This window comes from Narcine bancroftii, chromosome 6 (genome assembly GCF_036971445.1).
Source record: "Narcine bancroftii isolate sNarBan1 chromosome 6, sNarBan1.hap1, whole genome shotgun sequence".
NCBI lineage: Eukaryota > Metazoa > Chordata > Chondrichthyes > Torpediniformes > Narcinidae > Narcine > Narcine bancroftii.
In genome coordinates this window covers 226886987-226910595 of record NC_091474.1, presented here as the reverse complement: position 1 = coordinate 226910595, position 23609 = coordinate 226886987, and the positions used below count along the sequence as shown (strand labels likewise).

General features: G+C 34.2%; 1 long non-coding RNA gene across 1 annotated transcript in view; it reads right to left on the bottom strand.

Moving 5' to 3' along the window:
- Positions 1–23609, bottom strand: part of LOC138737098 (uncharacterized) — a 169111-nt gene that overhangs the window by 110912 nt on the left and 34590 nt on the right. The window contains exon 3 of the long non-coding RNA XR_011340767.1: positions 4047–4115. This is a non-coding gene — a long non-coding RNA (uncharacterized lncRNA). The remainder of the gene's footprint in view (positions 1–4046; positions 4116–23609) is intronic.

The window sequence follows — 23609 nt, the reverse complement described above, 5'->3', positions numbered from 1 at the left end:
CAGTAGACAACCCCTGCAGATCCACAAGTGAAATGTTTCTTTACCTGGAAAGACTGCCTAGGTCCCTGAATGGTGGTGAGGGAGGAGGTGTGGGCCCAGGTACAGCATTTCTTGCGGTCACGAGGTAGATGCCAAAGGAGCAATTCATGAGAAGGGAGGAGTGGGCAAGGAAGTTACGTAGGAAGTGGTTCCCATGGAAGGCGGAGAGGAGAGGAGAGGGGAAGATGTGTCTGGCCACCCCATTCCCACGTCGACATGATCTTTTGCACCACCAGACTGAAACCACCCACAAACTGAAGGAACAGCACCTCACGTTCCATCTAGGCACCCTCACACATCCCCATCCCCATGCTAACATGGATGTCCGTGGTCTCTTTTGCTGCTGGACTGAGATCACCCACAAACTGGAGGAACAACATTTCATATTCCATCAGGACACCCTGTAATCAGATGGCATTAACATTGATATCTCCGATTTTCCTTACACCCTCACCTTCCCCTCTCCATCTCTCCCCTTCCCCTATGACTCCTTTCCTCTAGCTCTGCATTCACCCTCCTATCAATGTCCAATTATCGTCTCTTGTCTGTGCTCCTCCCCCTGCCCTTTCTTCCCTCCTCCCCCAGCCTTTTTATTAAGATTCCTGTCTGTTTTTTGCTCATAAACTTGAAGAAGGTGTTACGGAGTCCAGAGGACCCCAAAAACCTGCAGCAATAGATATGCACCACCACACAGGGGTACTTACACAAAAGTAGTTTTTAATTATATTTGAACAAGAAAACAGAATTAAACTTTAACTTGTTACTTAACCTACTTACCTAACCCCCCACTTCTAGTACTAAGCACAGGTGTGTGTAATGTATATTTAAGATTACAAAAGTTCTTTGGATCACAATCCAATCTCACTGGTTGCAGACAATTCTTGTACCGTGCACAGAAGTTAGCATTAACAAAGTTCATCAGTCTTTGGTGCTTAACAGGCAAATGGTTACCACTCAGGAGGGTTCTTGCTGATTTTCAGTGAGAGATTTCTTTTCCAGGACATCCGCAACTGATTCCTTTTCAATCAATCTTGCTGACGAAATTTGCACTCTTCAGGGTTCTCAGATGATCCTCTTTCTTTCAGGTCACCTTTGACCAGGCAGCCTTCCAAAGTTTGCCAACTTGTCCCTCTGGAACTGATTCCTGTGTCTCTCCTGTTTCACTCCCTGTTCTCTCTCTCCCTGCAAAGATCACATGTTCCCAGGGATCCTGTATTCTGCAACTTTTTGCATTCTGCAAAAGTCCTGCAAAGATTCTGTGTTTTAAAGTGTTTGTGTGCAACCTGCTCTAACAATTCTTCCCAAACCACCTCTAAATACTCTGTCACAAAGGGCTCAGGCCAAAAACATAGTTTTATATCTTTACCTCCCATGGACAATGAGAGACCTGCCGAGTTCCTCCAGCATGTTTCTATTTTTACTACAATCACAGCATCTGCAGATTTTCATGTTTCATTAGAGGTGCCATTTTTCAGACTTCAGTTCCTTTTACCTGAGGTAAAAGTGTGAAGAGGTTGCGACCAGGATGATGGGAGTCCTTTATGATGGCTCCCTTCCTTGGCAGAGCCTCACAATTATGCAGTTAATGGATGGAAGGTCAGAGCCTGTGATGAACCTAACTATATTTGTTACCTTCTACACTTATCTGCATTCCGAATGATCATACCAGGTTGGAATTCCTCAGTGCATCTGTAAAATACAGAGTTTCCGACGACATGTCAAATATCCTCAGACTTCTTGGTTGCCTCAATGTGCTGGCTCCAGGAAAAGACCTTCTGAAATATGGATTCCCAGAAACTTGGATATTGAATTGCATGGTATCAGAGGCTAGTACTGCAACTAGATGGATGAGGTGTTTGAAAATGCAGACATGGACCTTAGCCACTAATGAGAGATCATATTGCACTGCATACTGATCCCCAGACTTCAACCTCAGGGAAAATAGGCCAGTTGGTGTGATCCCTCTCCCTCTAAGCCCCACAGAATTGTATTTGCCTTTCTAATTATTTGCTGCACATTGTCTTTCCTGTCTGAGAACATCCAAATTTCATTGTACATTAATGCTCTTAAATAATACTGTTTCCTTCTAATTGGATAACCTCGAATATCCCTTTATATTCTGTCTGCAATCTTTTACCTTTGAAAATTTTGTTATTTTCCCTATTTAAAAAAATTTAATTAAAATAGATGGAAATCAGCCTGAATTTGTCTAAATTTTCATTCTCTATTTTTAGTTTGCAATCAATCCTTCATCAGTACTGCTATATTATCTTCAATCTCATGAGCTCTCAACTCATACAGTGACCTTATCAAATGACTTTTGGAAATCAAATATACTGATCACCATCCTCCCCATTTACCTATCCTGTTGTTTATATGCTCACAACTTGAGTAAAAATTTCTAAACACAATTTTCCATTCTAAAAAAACATTTTGACTTTGTCTAATTGGGTTATCTTTTTCTATGTAATCTAGAAAATGGATAGCCATTTCCAAAAGGGGAAGCCCTGCAAAAGGTAGTGGACACAGACCAGTGCATCACAGGCAAAATTTTCCCTACCATCGAGAAAATCTACATGGAACATTGCCATCAGAGAGCAGCAGCAATCATCAAGATTCCACAACACCTAGGACACTCTCCATTCTTGATGCTGCCATTAGGAAAGAAGTATAGGGACCACAAGACTCGCACCACCAAGTTCAAAACAGCGCAACCCCTCCACCATCAGAATCCTAAACAACAGACTTAATCAGAGACTTATTTAAGGACTATAAAAACTGAATTTCTTTTCTGTATTTGCAGTCAGTTTGTTTATATTTCTCCTTTTTGTACACGCATCTTTCTCTTGAGTACAGTTTGCATTACTGATGAGTAGAAATTCTGCCTGGCTTTCAGGAAAAAGGAACCTCAGGGTTGTATGTGATGTAACGTATATACACCTTGATGAAGGGCTCAAGCCTGAACATTGGTGATGCACCTTCACCTTTGCAACATAAAGACACTGTTTGACCAGCTGAATTTCTGCAGCATTTGTGTGATTTTTCACATAAACATGGTGTCAAAAGAATCTCGTGTTTTACCTCTAATGTATATACACTGTCAATAAATTTGAACTTTGAGTGACGATGTTATCCAGCAATTCCTTATTCTCTCAGTCTTTATATCCCTGATACCAGTGTCACATTAACACTTCACTTTATGCAGTTCTTTGATATTTCTCAGGTCAGGTTCACCTGTATAGTTTTCAGGAAAGGTCAGAAACTGAACTGCTGGTAGAACTGTGGATCAGTCAACATTCATGCAGGCAGAGGGATGGTCAACAATTTGGGTAGACCCTGCATCTGGTTAAGACCTTACATTGGTCATCAATTTCAATCTGAAATATTGACTAATTCCTCTTTCTCTCAGATGCTGCCTGACCCATTGAGTTTCTTCAGCAGTTTGTCTTTTTCTCCATATTACAGCATTTGCAGTCTCATGTCTCTTTGAAGGGTTATTGATACAAAATGTTAGTTTTGCATCTCTCTCCAAAGATGCTGTCTTACTACCAAGTGTTTCTGTTTCACCTCCCTTTAGGAAGATAAGCGGTGCAGTGCAGGTTTAACTGAAGCTGGACATAACATGATCCTCTGCCAAAGGTGTGCATTAGTTTGACACTGAAATCAATTAAGTGAACAATCATTGTATTACAAAGTTCCCATTGTGAATCACAATCACTCTGTTCATTTTCAAAGGCTTACGTCACCTGCTGTAACAATACATTTGAATAACGCAGTGTATTCTTGTTTCATCACTGCACAAAATTCTTCAAATAGGTTATTTTAGAAGCAATAATTTTCAGTTTTCCTTGAAAATATTCTGTATCATTATCCTCTCAAGTCTTAAGAAAAAAATAACTAATACATTTTCTTGCCAAGTAACTATATATATATATTATATATATATATATATATATATATATATATATATATATGTATATATTTATATATATTAAAAAAAATCAGACCTTTATTGCTTGTGGAAGTTCCTGTACATTTGATGAATGAAATGAGCTGGTCTCTTCGAGCAGAAATCACTAGGTCAATAAAAAACAAAAAGATTTGCTTATAAAAGCTGATAGTTGACAGAGACCTAATTAGATTTTCACAGTTTTAAATATATAATTTGTTTTACATTTGGAAAACTGGATATCAAATAATCTAGAGTCACATTTTACACAAGCATTTTTTTTACGCTGGTACTTCCTGGGAAGCAGTCTCTCATTTGTAAGTTTCTGTGAGTGAATGTGTTTTGATAAGGAGGATCTATGAGAATTAGTTAACATTGGCCTTTGGTTTGCATTTTCACTTTTAGGGTTCAACTGTAGTGTATGAACAGAGAGTGGAATACATTTTAAAGATCTTTTTCAAATATTAAACTATAGCAAGACAGTTTAGCTGAAGTCCTGAATGGGCTGCAGCATGGGGGAATTTCTTTTTTTTTTTAAAAATAAAAAAAAATTTTCACACTATGAACCATATTAACCAAAATACGCACAAACATTTCCCTCTTGAATATACACAGTGTCATTTTCTCCCCTTTTTCCCCCCTCCCTTCCCTCCCTCCTTCCCACCCCCCTCCCCACCCACTAAACGTTCAACATATACAATACATTAAACCCATTAAACAATGTCATCACACAATGAAAATAAACAAGAAAATTGTGTCATCTATTTTTACACTCTGGGTCAGTTCATTTCGTCTTCTCATTCTGTCATTTTAGGGGGTGGAGGTCCGCGGTCGGCCCTCACTGTTGTGTTCCATGTACGGTTCCCAAATTTGTTTGAATACTGTGATGTTATTTCTTAAATTATATGTTATTTTTTCCAATGGAATACATTTATTCATTTCTATGTACCATTGCTGTACTCTCAGGCTCTCTTCTGATTTCCAGGTTGACATTATACATTTTTTTGCTACAGCTAAGGCTATCATAACAAAATTTCTTAATGCTCTTTGCGATCTAAATGAGATATCTCTGAGAGGTGTTTCTTGTTTGGACAGCTTGAGTGCCAGGTTCTGGAGCTTGTGTGGAGAGAATATTTTTAAGAGGTAGTTATTTTGCAGTGGAAAGAAAGAAGTTTAGATAAGGACCTGGCAAATGAAGAGAGGCAGGTAGGTAGTCAAGGAAACCTCAGAATACATCTCATTCTAAAACAGTTTTTGTAATGGAAAATGTTGCCATGATGTCCAGCCAGAACCAAGGCAGCTCAGCTGCACAAAGTAAGAGGAGCATGAATCCAAGGACGTGTGATGGGGGATACAGACCTGATGACAAGGGGTTATGTAAAAGAGGAAGTATCAATACTACATTAAGGAATTCTTCATTGCGTTAAGTCTGGTTTTCAAATGAGGCCACGTGAATAGAGCTTAGGAACAAAAATGAAAGGGTTTACTCCAAACTTCCTAAAAGTCAAAAGAAGATGATGCTTAAGATCACAAGAACTACAGAAGTAAATATATTAGTAAGTATTTCAGCTTCCCAATATCAACTGAAATTGTCAACACGAGAGGCTCACAGAGGATAGAATTTTAAAAAGTGAGCCTAGGAGAGTTTTTTGAATCAGTAGGTAGATAATCCTACTAGGGAAGGTGCAGTTTTGGATTTAGAGAATGCAGCTTGGCAAACGGTTGGAGTATGACTGGGAAAGTATTCTGGAAATAGTGACAATAAATCTAAGCATTAAAATAGTTATAATCCTGTATTCCAGTATCTCAGCTATGGCTAATGAAAATATCTGCCCGGGCCTCAGCAATTTCATTTGTTGCTTCCCATAAAATCCAGAATACACTTGGTTAGGCCCCAAAGATTTAATCATCTATTAAAGTATTAAAGCTTTTTGCTTCAACACATCTTGTGTCGGCCAGATGTGAATTCTGTTCCTCCTTAGCTGATTGCTAGAGTCTGTCTCGACAAGGTATGATCTTGGTGTCTCAGCTTCACTGATGATCTTTGCTGGCATTCATATTTTTAACATTGGCTCTTGAATATGAACATGCTGCCCTCAGAGGAGTTCTGGCAATGTTTGTGCATGTTTGCTATAATGCTGGCATCCTTCTTCTTGAGTGTCAGCCAGTCTTCTTCTGGTTTCCTCCTGGTCTTCTGGAGGGTGTACTTAGCTTGGCAGAGTTGTTTTATATCTCCTGCAATTTAGACATTCAGCCCTTAAAGGTGTTGCTCGTAATAATAGAAGATCTAGGTCTGGGTCTTCTTTTGTTTCACGACACTTAATTAGTGTGGGTTTCACAGTTTGCACTTGTCTTTCAATGAATCCATGGCCTATGGAGTAGTATGGGGAAACACATACTCTGCAGCCAGCTTTCTGAATTCTTGTGATGTGAACTGTGTTCCATTGTCACATATTACTTGCTCAGGTATTCCTTGTTTATCAAGGAGCGCTCTCATTTCTAAGGTGATAGTTGACACTCTCAGGTCTTTCACCCTTTTAACAAATGGAAACTTAGAGTAGTAACAGGCTACTATTGAATACAACTCTAGATTCTTGGTTAACAAATCTGCTCCTATTGTGTGCCATGGCCTGGCAGGTACTTCTGTGGAAATCATTTCCTCTTTTTGTTGTGTGTTTCTGTGCTTTTGGCATAGCTCCTTCATCTGGATCTCATAATTGACAGATCAACTGCAACTCCTGGCAGCTATCCAGACCTAGAATTGCTGGTTCGTCCATGTCTACCACGTAGAACATACAGAGGATGTTTTTTCCCTTAATGAAACTATTGATTTTAGCTCTCCCTAGCTGATTGATTATGGGTCCACCATAGGCCATTAATGTGACATTTGCTGTTTCCAATGCACCCTCCTTTGTATACCCTTTTATTATGTTCTCTGGGAACATCTGGTGGAAGAGTCTGAGTGGAAGGACGTTGTTTTGTGATCCAGTATCCAGCTTCACCTTTAGGTTAAATATCATAGGCTTGTCCTGGATTGTCCTCTATATTTGGATCCTTGTGTGCAACTCACTTCCTTCTTTCATCTCACCCGACATCTCGTGAAGGTGTATAAATTCAACTTCTATGTCCAGTATCTGAGTGTCAGAGTCCTCATTGTTGTTTCCTTTTATGTGGTGGACCTTCTTGTCTTTTTTTTATCCCACTGGTATTACTGTTTTCTTCATACCAGACTTGCACATCTTTGCCCAGTGACTTGCTTTACCACAGGCTCTACATTCAGAACCGTATGTTGGACATTGGTTTCGGTCATTGAAGGGGTGTTGTCCACTGCACTTCCTGCAGGTCTTGGGGGGGGTTTGCACTTTTCTGTTCGTGTTCTTTATAGCATCAACCCTTCCCTCTCTTTGCTGTGGGTGGGTTTACATAGATAGGGATTCTGGCTGTGTCTATATCTTTGGCCAGCTTCAAGCTATCCTTCCTGATTAGAGACTTTTGCACTTTGAGATGGGCACTCCCCCATATTAGTTGATCAACTACTTTTTCCTCTATATCCTTAAACCTGCACTTTGCAGCAACAATTTTTAGTCTAGTGAGGAAGTTATCAACAGTTTCATCAGTCTCTCGCATTAAGCCTTGAAATTCATGGTGTTTAATTCTATGATTAGACCTGGGTTCAAAATGAGAAGTAAACTGCCAATATTTGCTCTGGATTATTTTTTTTCCACCTCTGTAAACTCCCAGCTATTAAATAAGTCAAGGCCCCACTCCCCTGTCCAGAGAAGTATATAACTGACCTTCTCCTCTGCTGTTGGAGTTTTAAAATAGCTCTTGAATAGTAAATTGCACTTCTGCTGAAACTTTAACAATTCAGCAATGTCTTCAGCCTCCCAGCCCATCATTGGGTGAATTGCTGTTGCTCCAGCCATTTTTTTTCAGTAATGTTTTTTTCTCTTATTCCCCCTCGTATTTCAGTGACTTACAATCAATTTTATGTTTTTAATTCTTGTTCTCCTATACCGCTGCCATCATGTTATGTCTCTGTGTTACTTGGGAGGCTTCTTAAATAACTTAGAGGTGCAAGATTCAAATAAAAGAGACTTTACTTACTGATGTCTTCCACCATCTCAGGAAACTGCTCACACACACATATACATATACATAAGCTCCACAGTGGTGCACTACAGTGAGAAGGGTGCATTGTTACATGGTTACTAAATAGTTCACATTATCCTGACTATATAACACACTCATATGTACTCTTTCATACCTTATAGCAAGGAATTCACTTGATTCTACCTACCCATACCAGATATGTGCCTCCTTTTTCTTTACCCTCATCAGCTCATTAGCTCATTATTCCTCATCAGCTAAGGTTCTCCAATACTGCCAACCTTGCCCTTCATTTTAACAGGATATTGACTCTGAACTCTCCCTGTCTCACTATTAAAAGCAACTTATTTGCCAGATGCCCAACTGCCAACACCTTCTCCTAATCAACCTCTGCAAGTTCCTCCTGTCTAATAACTTCAAAATTATCTATGTCCCAATTTCACTCTAAAAACCACCAAATTTACAAATGCGAGACAATTTGAAAAGGTCCATCTTTTAAAATGTAATTTACATTACCTCGCATCTTTGGATGAAATTTAATCTTCTGCTGCTCCACTCACCCTTCCAGCTTCATATTCCTCTTTTCCCTTTTGCACCCTTCTTTGCCATCTTCTAAACTACTCCATCAACTTTTGTATTGTCACTAAACTTACTTAAGAGATCAAAGGCATACTCATCCAAGTCCAAGAATTGATCCCTGCAATATGCAACTGGTTACAGACTTCCGGTCAGTAAAACAATCCTTCATCACCCCTATCTGGTGTCCATTTACCAACGCTATTTGATTCATTTTACCATGTACTACTTAGTCAAAAGTCTTGCTAAAGTCCATGTGTACCACATCTACCAACTTGCCTTCACCAATTTTGTTAGGAAACTCCTCAAAACTCTTACAAGGCAGGATTTTCCATGCTCAAGACCATGCTAACTCCCTTTAATCCAACCCTGGTTTTACAAGTGATTGTAAATCATATCCCTCAGATTCTTTTCCAATAGTTTTTTTCAGTAATGACGCAGGACTCACAGGCCTTTAACTTCCTGGCTTATTCCTATTGTCCTTATTGAATGATAAATGCTGAATGTAAAAATGTAATGTTAGTTTTCAATTCTAGAGAGATTGAATTTAAGAGCAGGGAGGTTTTCTTGCAATTGTACGGGGTGCTGGTGGGGCAACACATGGTGCACTGCGTATCGTCCTGGCCACCTTACTTGAGAAGGTACATCCTGGCTTTAGAGATGGTGCAGAAGAGGTTCACCAGGTTGATTCCAGAAATGAGCAGGTTAGCCTATGAGGAGAGATTGAGCCACCTGGAATTCAGAAGAATGAGAGAAAATCTTGTAAAAGTATATAAAATTATGAAAGGGATAGGTAAGATAGAAGCAGGAAAGTTGTTTCCTCTGGTGGATGAGACTAGAATTAGAGAACATAACCTCATGATTCAGGGGATTAGATTTAGGAAAGAGGAAGAACCGTTTGACCCAGAGAATAGTGAATCTGTGGAATTCTCTATCCAAGGAAGCAGATGAAGCTATCTCATTCAATATATTTATGACAGTTTTTTTATAGTCAGGACATTAAGGTTAAGAGGAAAAGCTGGGGTGGGGGGGGGGGGTGCGGGGATATGGCATGATGACATAGGTTGGGGACGTGAAAATACACCTCTCCCAGCAGAATTAATCAAAACCTGACTAAAAGTAATTTAAAAAAACTTTTATTAAGCTTAAAAACTTTGGGGATTTATTCATTAATTAATATATTATGGTGACAAGGAAAGGAAAGATTCAAATGCCTAAAGAAACTGTTGCTAAAGAGGTTAATACAGTTGAAGAAGTTGGGGCTACCTTAATGATGGAGCCTTGGCTTAAGTCTTCCTCCTCCAAGAGCAACTCTTGCAGTGATGACAAGGATTCCTATGACTCCGGTGCTATCTCTCCAGGGAGCCAATGAAGATGGCACTGGAGTCCAGAAAAAGACAATTGAACTATAGATGACACCGTAACAACTGCAAAATGGAACAACCTGTTTCCCTATGGGGGAACAGCTAAATCAATTAAGGCTGTTGTTACTAGTGTTGCTAGTCAGACACAGCTGTTGATTCAATTACATGTTGAGTCAGGATAATCTGGAAGCGATTTGGAGGGACAAAAGGATGAAGATCAAGATAAAGAGAAGGAGGAAAAAGCTTATGAAGAATTGGAGGGAGCAGGAGCAAAATGTTAAAAAGATGAAGTCCAACTTCTTTAAGGGATTGAAGCTATACAATTCAGATATCCTGAAGCCAGATACCAAGGTATGGAAGCCTATGAACAAACTTCTATAATTATCAACCAAATGCAGTTTAAAAAATATATTTTATTTATTTAATTAAGAACCATGATACATACATTAACAATTAATACATATAATAAAAAAACATATCCTATATAACATGCTACTCCCCCTACTACCCACCCTCCTCCTATATTAACTCTCCCACCCGCCCTATCTCCCCAATTCCCAACTAGCCTAATCCTCAAAAAGAAAGGAAGAAAGAAAAGAGAGGAGATATAAACCATAATAACATAATTAGTTAATAACCATGGATGAGAGTAACACCACCACAGCGTGGCCGGAGAACTCAAAATTTTAAACTCATAATCCAAATAAGGTCTCCAAGTTTTCCAAGAAAAAAAAGTAATTATCATGTAAATTACATGTTATTTTTTCCAATGGAATACAAGATCTCAATTCCATATGCCATCCATGTATACTCAAGTCAGTCTCATTTTCCCAAGTAATTGCTAAATATTTTCTGGTTATAGCCAATGCTGATCTCAAAAATGTAATTTGAAATCTAGTTATTCTTAATTTTAACTCAACTTCCTAATATTACCTAATAAAAATACTGATGGATCCAATGAAAATGTAACTTTAAAAATAACTTCTAAATATTCTTTAAGTCGCTTCCAAAAAGGTTTTTACCATTTCACATGACCAAGTAGAATGTTAAAAAGAACCTTCTCACATCTAAAACATAAATCAGAAGAAATTAGATTATAGCTCTTTAATTTTTCTGGAGTTAAATATAATTCATGTATCAAATTATATTAAACTAATCGATATGCTGGGTGTGGTGGCGCGCGCCTGTAATCCGGCTACTCGGAGGCTGAGGCTGTCGGATCCCTTGAGATCAGGAGTTCTAGGCTGCTGCGGCCTGTGTTGAGCGGGAGTCCTCACTGAGTTAGGCATCGATATGGTGACGGCTTCAGGTCTCACCAACTTGTATAAAGAGGGCTGAATAATCGGCTTAAGCCAGAAAAAGCCCTGTGCCAACGAGACTGACAGTGTCCGCAGATAGACCTGCAGCGCTGCCTGCTCAATACAGTGAGACTTGGACTCTTTAAAAAAATTTAAAAAAAACAAAATAACTAATCAATATCTCACATTCACAATTTTAGTCATACTGTCTTTACATAAATTTCTCCAATCATCTTGATTAATTACTATTCCTCAATCTTTTTCCAATTTTAACCTAGATTTATGCAAATCTAATTTAGGCATTTTATTCTGTAATAATGAATACATTTCAGATATAAATCCCTTTTTCCCACCATCCATAAATAAAATTTCAAATTTAGATTGCCTTGGTAACTGTAAAGTATGTCAAAAATTATCCAATAATAAAGCTTTAATTTGATAACAAAAAAGAGTATTTAATGATATTTTGTATTTTTCTTTCATTCTTTGAAAAGAAATAAAATAACCTGCTTCATAACAATATTGCGCAAATTTAATTCCCTTTTGGTCCCTTAATTTCAAAAATTGATTATTGTGTAAAAGGGAAAAGATTATTCTGATATAAAGGTGTCTTACTTGAAATTTTCCCTTCTGAGCCTATTATATAATTTACTTTATTCTATAATTCCATTAAATGTGTCAAAATAGGTGAATTATAATTATATAATTTTAAGTTTAATTTATAAATAAAATGATCCATCTTCTCACCAATTTGAGATAGTTCAAGATTTTCCCATACCAATAAAATTTCCAAATCAAACATTCTATAAAATGTTTTAATTGTGCTGCTTTATAATACATTTGAAAATTCAGAAGCTGTAAACCTCCTAAATCATATTTCCAAGTTAATTTTTAAAAGATATCCTTACCATTTTATCCTTCCATAAAAACCTCCTCACAATAGAATTCAAATCTTTAAAAATTTTTTGAGGAACCTTACATGGGATATATTGCAAAAGATATTGAATCCTAGGAAAAATATTCATCTCAATACAATTAACTCTACCTATTCATGTTATCGGTACATCTTTCCATTTTTATAAAATGGTAAATAATTTAATTCATAAAAATGAGTAAAATTACTATCTACTTTAATACCTAAATATTTAATTTGATCCAACCATTTAAATTTAACAATATGTTTACAAGAGGTATAATCCGCTTCAACTAATGATATCATCTCACTTTTTTCCCCATTAATTTTATAACCAAATATTTCTCCATACTGTTCTAACCTATCATGTAACCATTTTAAAGAGTTCTGAGGTCCTGTTAAATATATCCAAATATCATCTACAAATAAATTAATTTTAAATTCATCATATTTCACTTTAATATACTTAATATTATTATCTTGCCTTATCATCTGAGCCAAAGGTTCAATAACTAATGCAAAAAGAGCTGGTGACAAGGGGCAGTCTTGTCTAGTAGATCTTTCCAATGTAAAAGGCAGAGATGTCTGCCCATTCATCACAACTCTAGCAATAAGATTTTTATATAAAGCCTTAATCCAACCAACAAATATTGGTCCAAATTTAAATTATTACAATACTTTAAATTAAAAAAACTCCATTCTACTCTATCAAATGCCTTTCCAGCATCTAATGATATAACCATTGGTAGGTTGGATTCCTCCTGAAAAATATGATTCAAAGAAATCAATTTCACAATATTATCTTCAGAATAACTATTTTTTAATAAATCCAGCCTGGTCCATATGATTCAAACCTGGTAAATATTTTGCCAATCTGTTTGCTAGAACCTTCTTTACAATTTTATGACTGTAATAATTGCCTGAGAAAAAGAATCTGGAAAAGAATGAACCTCCATCGCCTGTTTCAATACTTCATTCAATAAAGGAATTAATAAATTTTGAAATTTTTTATAAAACTCAGAAGTAAAACCATCTTCACCTGGAGACTTCATGGGCCAAGCTTGATATAGCATGCATACGTGAAGTCTCGCACATGTGTAATTGTTCCTCATAGTCCGGAGGAAGTAGTCTCCAGACTCCGGCGCTATCTTCCCCAACGCTCCGAGGAGTCAGCGCTGGAGTCAACTGTACTTTCCCTGAGGATGGTTTCTGTGGTCGTGGATGTTGAGAAATCGATTCCCCAGGCTCCATCTCGAAGGTAGGCCCAAATTCTTCAGTACTTGATAGTTGCTTCTGGATCTTTTTAAAAAACTTTCTGAGTCTTTGTTTTTCTCATTGTTGCAGATAACAATACTTTATAAAAATATTTAATTTAAAAAAATTAACAAAACTTTTAAGACCATGTTTTTAGCAGTTCTGTCAGGAGAGGTGTCTCCTCACATCTCCCACCTATGCCCTCACGCCATGCCCCCCAACCAAATGCAGTTAATGTGTAAACATAAGGATTTGCAATTTATATCTGTCAGAAGTGATGTTAAAGGACAATTTGAATATGTTAAAGGTGAAATTAAAAATATTAAAGAAGAAATTACAAAATATACTAAAGCTGCTGATAAAGTCAAAATTTGTCAAGAATATTAAAGATGATATCCAAGATTATTATTATGAAGAGATTATGAAGTAGAACAATGTAAACATAGACATAATAAAATGGAAGATTTTGGCATGGCTTGGGAAGTGCAAAGGAAAGAACTTTTACAAAAGATTGATACATTGGAAAATAATAGTTGCAGGAATAATGTGAAGATTGTTGGGTTGGTTGAAGATTTTGAAGGCTCAAATCCAGTACAATTTTTTCAAAAGTGGATTCCAGAAGTTCTGGACCTGAGAATTTTCCAAATGGACTTAAACTGGATAAAGCACATAGGGCAAATAGAAAGAAGCCATTCCCAGACAAACACTTGATTTTGATTAGATGTCTTCGTTGCCAAGACAAATAAATGATATTAAGAGTGGCAGTGCAAAATGCCCGAAAATATCAAGATCCATTAATAGTGGAAAACAACAAGGCATTTTCAGCCATGTTTAAGTATGTCAAATGTAAAAAGAAGAAAGGAGTTTAATCCTGTGAAATCAGTTTGCTGGAAAAAGAGATATAAATTTCCTTTCCAAGATCCAGCCACACTTAAAGTTTTCTGGAGAAAATCAATCACTTTTTAAAAAACTGATAAAGAAATAGTTTTGAAATTTGCAAATTCTTCTTCCGAATATTGAACAAGATCAACAAATGGATGCCCAGAGTCAAGTCATTCAGTGATTTTTGTCATATCGACCTGAGAAGAAACAAATTGCAGGTCAGGTGTTGGAGCAGCAAAAATTGGTTGAGATCTTTGATGACCAAGTGAATAAAGGTCTTGAAGAAGCTCTTTATATCTATAAATAAACTGTTTAATTAAAGCAATATATATTGTGTCTGGGGGAGGTGGACTTTTTGTCTTCTGCTTCTGTAGCCATGTGCCATTTTGTGGCGATGCCCACTTCCTGCACAATAGAGGGAGGAAGTACATTTTTAAAAAAATGAGTACTTTTTTTAGGGCTTTTTTTTAAGTATTTAAGTTTTTTTTTCTCTTTTTCTTTTTTTCTACTTGGAGATGTAAAATACAATTGAAGATTTTTATGGAGTCTAATGAGATGGTGGCGAGATTTCTTTAATTTGTGGACAAGAAATGGCAGTAAATAATGTATTAAATTTTGTAAGTTTTAATATAAATGGGCTTAATAATTAAATTAAGAGAAAAAAGTTTTGGCCTATGTTAAAATAAATGAAAGTTGATATTGCTTTTTTTATAAGAGATGCATTTAATTGAGAAAGAGCACCAATGATTAAGTCAAGTAGTAGCTTCATCATTTAATTCTAAAGTAAGGGGGATTATTATTTTGATTAATAAAAATTTCCCTGTTAAGATTCAATCTGTGGTCATGGATCCTGCTGGGTGGTTTGTTTTGGTACATTGTCAAATCTATTCAGAGTATAATGTTGATGATGAAAGATTTATTTGTGACTATTTAATGCATTTTGCTGAGGCTCATGAAAAGGTTTTAAATGGAGGAGATTTTAATTGTTGTCTTGATCCAATTTTGGATAAGTCACAGAAGTCAGTCACCAGGACTAAAATTGCAAAAAAGATTTTAACTTTGATGAAAGATTTGAATTTTATAGATATTTGGCAAAGTTAAATCCGAAGGAGAAGGACTATTCTTTCTATTTTTATAGGCATGATTCTTATTCGAGAATAGTTATGTTTTTAATGTTGACAGATTACAAGGAAGAGTTATGAATGCTAGGATTTTATCTGATCATTCACCACCTTTGAGATCATGTTTAGTTTCTGAAAAGGAAAAATTGTTTTATAGATGGAGATTTAATCCTACATTGTTAAAAAGGGTAGATTTTTGTGATTTTATAAGAAACAAATTCAAGAATTTTTAGAAATTAATCTTAATTCAGTGGATAATAATTTTATTTTATGGGATGCTTTGAAAGATTATTTAAGAGGTCAGATAATAAGTTATTCAGTAAAAATTAAGAAGGATTACACTGAAGAATATTTGGAAAAAGATATAGAGATTTTGGAAAAAAAATTTGCAGAGAAATGTTCATGAAGTAAAAAGGAAAAGTTTAATAAAGAAGAAATTTTTACTATAATACGATCCAGACTAAGAACTGAAAATTGATTGAGAGAACTAAATAAAAGTATTATGAATTGGGAGAAACAGCTCATAAAGTTTTAGCTTGGCAGTTGAAGACAGAACAAACCTCTAGAATAATTAATGCTATTAAAAAGAATTCTAAGAAGATTACTTATAAACCTCAAGAAATAAATGTTTCATTTAAGGATTTTAATTTTAATTTATATAGATCCTAGTTTAATAGTGATGAGATTAAAATTGATAATTTTTTTGTCTTAGTTTGTCTACATTAAATTGTCAAGATCAAAACAATTTAGATGCACCATTTATGGCAAGAGAAGTTAGTGAGGTTCTTATTTCTTTGTGAAGCAGTAAGTCACCAGGCGAGGATGATTTTTTGCCTGAGTTTTACAAGAAATTAAAAGATTTATTAATACCTCCTTTTATGGATGTGTTGAAACAATCAGTGGAAACCCATTCTCTAAAGGAATCTTTTTCTAATGCAATTATAACTATGATACCTAAGAAAAATAGAGATTTGTTGAAAACTGAATGTTATTGGCCAATACCTTTATGTAGGCAACACTTCACTTATTCTAATAAATCCTAATTTCAAAGTATCATCTTCCAAAGCATGAGCTGCAATATTTAAAATTTAGATCTCTTTAATCCAATAAATCAAACTCTGTGGCTGTTACTTTATGTAGTTTTAATTCATTGATAGAACAGATAAACAAGACATCACATTAATTACTCAAAAGTTGTCATAAGAAAAGCAAAAGCCAAGAATTCTATAAAACACAAAAATATTTTGAAGTACAAAAACTTAAAGAGATACAAAAATATGCAGAGATACAAATTTGAAAATTAATTTCTTGTGCTCACGTTTCCTTCACATCTTGTAGAACAAGAGAAAGCATTTAGCCAGGGTGGATATTATGACATATTACATCATAGACACTATGGCAACACTACAAACAATAGTTCTCTTAAAGAGATAGGCACAAAATTAACTAAGAATAAAAAACACAACATTTTAACCTTTACACTTTATTAAATGCTGATTATAAAATTATTGCTAAAATGTTGGCAAATAGAGTGGCTAGATATCTACTGAATTTAATTCACTTGGATCAAACTGGTTTTATTAAAAAATGCCAATTTGCCGATAATGTTGCTAGATTGATTAGTTTATTACTTTTATCTCAAAACAATGGTGACTTATTGGTACCAGTAACTTTAGATGCTGAGAAGGCCTTTGATACATTAGAATAGAATTATTTATTTAAGGTTTTAGAAAAAATTGGTTTTGGATCTACATTTATTAATGGTGTTAAAATTTTATACAAACTAATGGACAAATTTCTTCTGCTTTTTCATTGTCTAGATCAAGTAGACAAGGATGTATTTTATCTCTAGCTTTGTTTGTTTTAGCAATAGAACTTTTAGCAGAGTTAATAAAACAAGATTCTAAGATTAAAGGTATAAAGGTTAGTCAAGAGGTACATAAGATTAATTTATTTGCAGACGATGTTTTGGTTTATATGATAGATCACAAAAATTATTTGCATCACATATATAAGACTAGAAGAATATGGAGAAATACTGGGTTATAAGATTAATTGGGACAAAAGTGAAATTATGCCCTTGGCTAAAGGTGATTATAACTCAATGTAGAGAATTTGCTCAATTTAAGTGGCCAGAGGATAGAATTAAATATTTGGGGATTATGGTCTATAATCATTTAAATAATTTATATAAATTGAATTACTTACTTTTACTTAATAAAATTAAAGAAAGTTTGAATAAATGGAATAACTTGCCTATAACCCTAGTAGGTAGAGTGAATTGTATAAAGATTAATATTTTTCCAAGGGTTCAATATCTTTTTCAGTCAATTCCCTGTGGATTCCTCAAAATTTTAAAAAAGATTTACATTTGACTATTATAAAGTTTTTATAGAAAGATGGCTAGAATGTGTTTGGAAAAATTGACCTGGAGATTTGAATTGGGAGGTTTGCCACTTCCCCTATTTAAGAATTATTATAAGGGAAGTCAATTGAAATTTATTAATGGGATGTTTGATGTAGATAAACCTCCAGCTTGGGTTAAAATAGAATTGAGTAAAATAGGAGAAAATAATTCACAGGACTATTTACATATGGAATTCAAAACTGTTAACAGGAAGTACAGACATGCCTGTTTTGAAACATTTTATTCAATTATGGAATAAAATAGATTTATGAAATAGGTGAAAAAGATTTGATTTCTCAAAAAATGCCTTTATATAAAAATAGACTTCTTCCTTTTTCAATGGATAATCAATTTTTGAGGATTTAATGTCGAATTGGGATTAAGAAAAATGAAGATCATTTTGAGGTAGGTAAATTTATTACTTTTCAATGAATGAAGGAAAGATTTAATGTTCCAAATAATACTTCATTCTATCATTTTCAGGTTAAAGCTTTCTTGGTTGACAAGTTAGGTCCTAATTTGATATTACCTAGATAGAATGAATTAGAATTATTAATATCTAAGAGTGGCTTGAATAAATTTATCTCAGTGATGTATAAATTACTTCAGAAAGAAGCTCCTAAGTTAGGAATTCATAAATCAAAATTAAGATGGAAAGTTGATTTAAATAGACCAATAGATGAAAATGATTGATGCAATTATGTAAAGAAAATATTACAAAAATTATTAATGTTAGGTATAGATTGGTTCAATATAATTTCTTGCATCAATTATACTTAACTCCTCAAAAATTAAAATAATTAAACCTAACATTATCAGATTTATGCTTTAGATTTGGTCAGGAAGCTAGTTTGTTTTTGCATTCTACTTGGAAGTATCCTAGAGTAAAATCTTTTTGGTTACAGGTAGGAAATATTTTTGGAGAAAATATTTGGGGTTAAACTCTCACAGGACCCAATGTTATTTTTGTTGGGTAATATTAAAGTGCTTAGACCTAAATTAATGGAAACTATGTATCAAATTGATTTTTTTACGACTAGCTATAGCTGTTTCTAGTAAATATATAGTAATTACTTGGAAATCAGCTATAGATTTAGGGATGGAGAGATGGCATATTGAATTATGTACTTGTATTCCACTTAAGAAATTAACATAATTTACATAATAAGTATCAATTAAAAATATATATATTTTTGAAACTTTATTTAAAGATTTTATTACATGAATAAAACAAAGAAATTACATTTAAAGAAAAAATAAAAATGAAGTAATTATTGCAACACATTAATAACCTAACTTAAATCAATCTAACCCCCCCATTTATACGACCACTAAAAAAAACTATATATGAAAAAACCCCACCCTTCCCCCAAAATAAAGAGTGAAGAATTAAAGTTAGTAATATATATAAAAAAACACTCACAAACAAAAAATAAGTAAAAATATTAATAAAAAAAGTTATCAAATCTAAAATATCACACATAAAACATATTTAAATCAGACTTAATTGCAAGTACTTAACAAATGGAGTCCACTTCAACTTATAAAAAGACATCTTATCTTGAATTGAAAAAGATACTTTTTCCATAATTAAACAAGACTTCATCTCTAAATACCACCTATTTAAGGTTAGTATATTTCTATCTTTCCAAGTAAGCGCTATTCATTTCTTAGCCACTGCTAAGGCTAAATAGATAAAAGAAATCTGATAATCATTTAAGCCTAAATCGATTAATGATTGCATATTCCCTAATAAAAATATATCAGGATCTAATACAACATAAATATTATATAAACTATTAAATATAGATTGAATACCTTTCCAAAACTGTTGCAATTGATCACAAAACCAAACTGTATGTAAAAAAGTATTAGCCGTCTGATCACAACGAAAACAACAAACTACCTTACTAAAACCAAACTTTTTAAATTTCTCTGGTGTTAAATATAATTGATGTATAAAATTATAATTAATCATCGCTAATCTAGCATTAATCAATTTCCGAATACTATTCTGACAAATTTCCATCCAAACTTCTTCAGCTATTATAGAACCTAAATCTTTTTCCCATTTCAACTTATCTTTATCCCAATCTATCTTATTTTCATTTTCTTGTAAAATACAATACAAATCAGATATATACCCCTTTTTTGGTATGGAAAATACATATTTCTCAAAACTAGTTTCAGGCAATAAAATCATATGTCGGCCACATACCTGTTTTACAAATGATCTTAACTGATAATATACAAATACAGAATTTCCACTAATACCAAATTTCCTTTATAATTCCTCAAAAGGACAAAAACATCCTTCAAAAAAAACAATCTGATAAATTTTTTATTCCTTTCCTTTCCCATTGTTTCAAAGTAATATTGGAGACTGTAAAAGGAACAAGTTGATTATTAAATAATGGCAATCGCCCAGACCATTTATTTTTAAGCCCCAATTTATTAAGTTTACTTGTCCATAAATTCAATAAATGTTTCAATATTGGTACATCATAAGTTCGTAATAAATTTTTATTCCATCGAAACAAAAACTCGTGGAAATTTTTCTGAAATAACTGCCATTTCCATCTTTGCCCAACTAGGTGGGTCCTCCGTATTCATTAATGCACTAAGAAATTTAAATTGAGCTGCCTCATAATAATGTTGAAAATTCAGTAATCTCAAACCTCCAAATTGAAAATCCCACATCAACTTTCTCATTGCTACCCTCAGAAATTTTCCCTTCCATAAAAAATCTCTAACTGCTTTATATAAATCCTTAAAAAAACTTTTTTTTTTAAAATAAGGAATTGATTGAAACAAATACTGTATCCGAGGAAAAATATTCAATTTTATAGTGTTAATCCTCCCCAATAAACCTAAAAGTAAATCCTTCCACCTAATCAAATCTAACTTAATCTTTTTTTATTAAAGGAAGATAATTAATTGAATATAAATCTTGATATTCTGTATTAACATTAATTCCTAAATATTTAATTTGTTTAAGTCCACTTCAAATTTATAATATTTTAATATACTGAATAATCATCTTTACAAATTGACAAAATTTCACTTTTAGCCCAGTTTACCTTATAACCAGATAATTAACCATAATTTTCTAAAGATTCTTGAATTGCTGGTAAAGAAATATCAGGATCCTCCAAATATAATAAAACATCATCAGCAAATAAATTAATCTTATATTCCTCATTCAAAACTCTCATACCCTTAACATTTTCATTTTGACGTATTAATTGTGCCAAAGGTTCAATAACTATAGCAAATAAAGCAGGTGACAATGGACATCCTTGCCTAGTAGACCTTGTTAAATCAAAGGATTCTGAAATCTGCCCATTGGTAGCAACTCTAGCCTTCGAACTATTATATAAAGCCTTTATCAATCCAATAAACAAGGAACCAAAACAAAATTTCTCAAGTACTTTAAATAAAAACTTCCACTCCACTCTATCAAAAGCCTTTTCTGCATCCAACAAAACCACTATTGGATAATTCATTTGAGATTTAGATTTGTTTATCAAAGTTGTTAAACGCAAAATATTATCAGACGCATATCTATTTTTTTTATAAATCCTGTTTGGTCTTTATGTATTATTTTAGGTAAATATTGAGCTAATCTATTAGCCATAACTTTAGCTACAATTTTATAATCCACATTTAACAATGATATTGGTCAATAAGAAGAAATCTGTAAAGGATCTTTATCTTTTTTTGGTATAACTGTAATTATAGCATTAGAACAACATTCAGGTAATTGAAAAGTTTTATAAATTTGCTGTATTACATCCTTATAAATAGAAGATATATCAACATAAAAAGTTTTATAAAACTCTTTTATAAAACATCTTCACCAGGTGCCTTTCCATTTGGCATATCTCTTATTGCCATTTCAATTTAATTTTCTGTAAAAGATTTATCCAACTCTTGTCTATTTTCTTGATTCAATTGTGGCAATTTAATATTTTTCAAAAAATAATCTATTGCATCTTCAGCTACATCTTTACATTCTGAAGTATATAATTTTTTATAAAAATTACAAAATTCCTCATTAATTTCTTTTTGTGTAAAAGTAATGCCCGATTTCTTTCTAATTGCTGGTATAATCCTAGATAATTGTTCTTTTTTCAACTGCCATGAAAGGACTTTGAGCTTTCTCACCCCATTCATAAAACTTATGTTTAGTTCAATTCAATAAACATTCAAACCGATATGTTTGTAATTCATTATATTTAAATTTTAAATTAGTTAACTGATTCTTTTGCATTTCAGTAGGATTTTTTTGAAATTCTTTTTCAGTAAGTTATCTTTTTCTCTAAATCTTCAATCTCTCTAATTCTCTCTTTCTTTACTTTAGAAGCATAACTAATAATTTGACCTCGTAAAAATGCTTTCATTGCATCCCATAAAACAAAATGACTAGAAACAGAATTAATATTATTACTAATAAAAACCTCAATTTGTTTTTTTAAATAACTAATAAATTCTGGTTTTTGTAATAGCATAGTATTAAATCTTTTTGAAGTGGAGCGCTTACATCCCTAACGTCGAAGTACTCGAGATGGCAGAGGTCGACAGCATCGAGTCCACGCTGCTGAAGATCCAGCTGCGCTGGATGGGTCACGTCTCCAGAATGGAGGACCATCGCCTTCCCAAGATCGTGTTATATGGCGAGCTCTCCACTGGCCACCGTGACAGAGGTGCACCAAAGAAAAGGTACAAGGACTGCCTAAAGAAATCTCTTGGTGCCTGCCACATTGACCACCGCCAATGGGCTGATAACGCCTCAAACCGTGCATCTTGGCGCCTCACAGTTTGGCGGGCAGCAACCTCCTTTGAAGAAGACTGCAGAGCCCACCTCACTGACAAAAGGCAAAGGAGGAAAAACCCAACACCCAACCCCAACCAACCAATTTTCCCCTGCAACCGTGTCTGCCTGTCCCGCATCGGACTTGTCAGCCACAAACGAGCCTGCAGCTGACGTGGACTTTTTACCCCCTCCATAAATCTTCGTCCGCGAAGCCAAGCCAAAGAAAAGTATTAAATCTCCATCTTGGGGTTCTCTGAACATCTTGCGAACTCTGATATTCTAATACTAGTAATGAATGATCTGAAACCAACCTTGCCTTATAATCCACAGATATAACTCTATCTTGCAAATGCGTTGAAATTAAAAAATAATCAATTCTTGAAAAAGAATTATTGTGTGAAGAGTAAAAAGAAAAACCTTTCTTTGTAGGATTAAATCTTCGCCAAATATCAACTAAATTCAAATCTGTCATCATATTAGTCACTTGCACTGCCATTTTAGATTTCTTAATTGCTCTTGGATACTTGTCCAATAAAGGCTCCAATACCACATTTAAATCTCCCCCAATCATCACATTGGAATTTGCTTGTCCAAGTAATAAAGACACATCCACAACAAAAGCTGTATCCTCAACATTTGGAGCATAAACATCAAGCAAAGTCCAAGCCTCGTTAAAGATTGTACAATTCAAATTTAATAATCTTCCACCATTTTTCTCTTCATTCTGTAACTGAAATAGTAGATTCTTGTGCACCAAAATTGCCACTCCTTTTGCCTTTGAATTAAATGAAGAATAAAAAACTTGTCCAACCCATTCACGTTTAAGTTTCAAATGTTCCTTATCCGTTAAATGAGTTTCCTGCAAAAAGGCCACATCAAC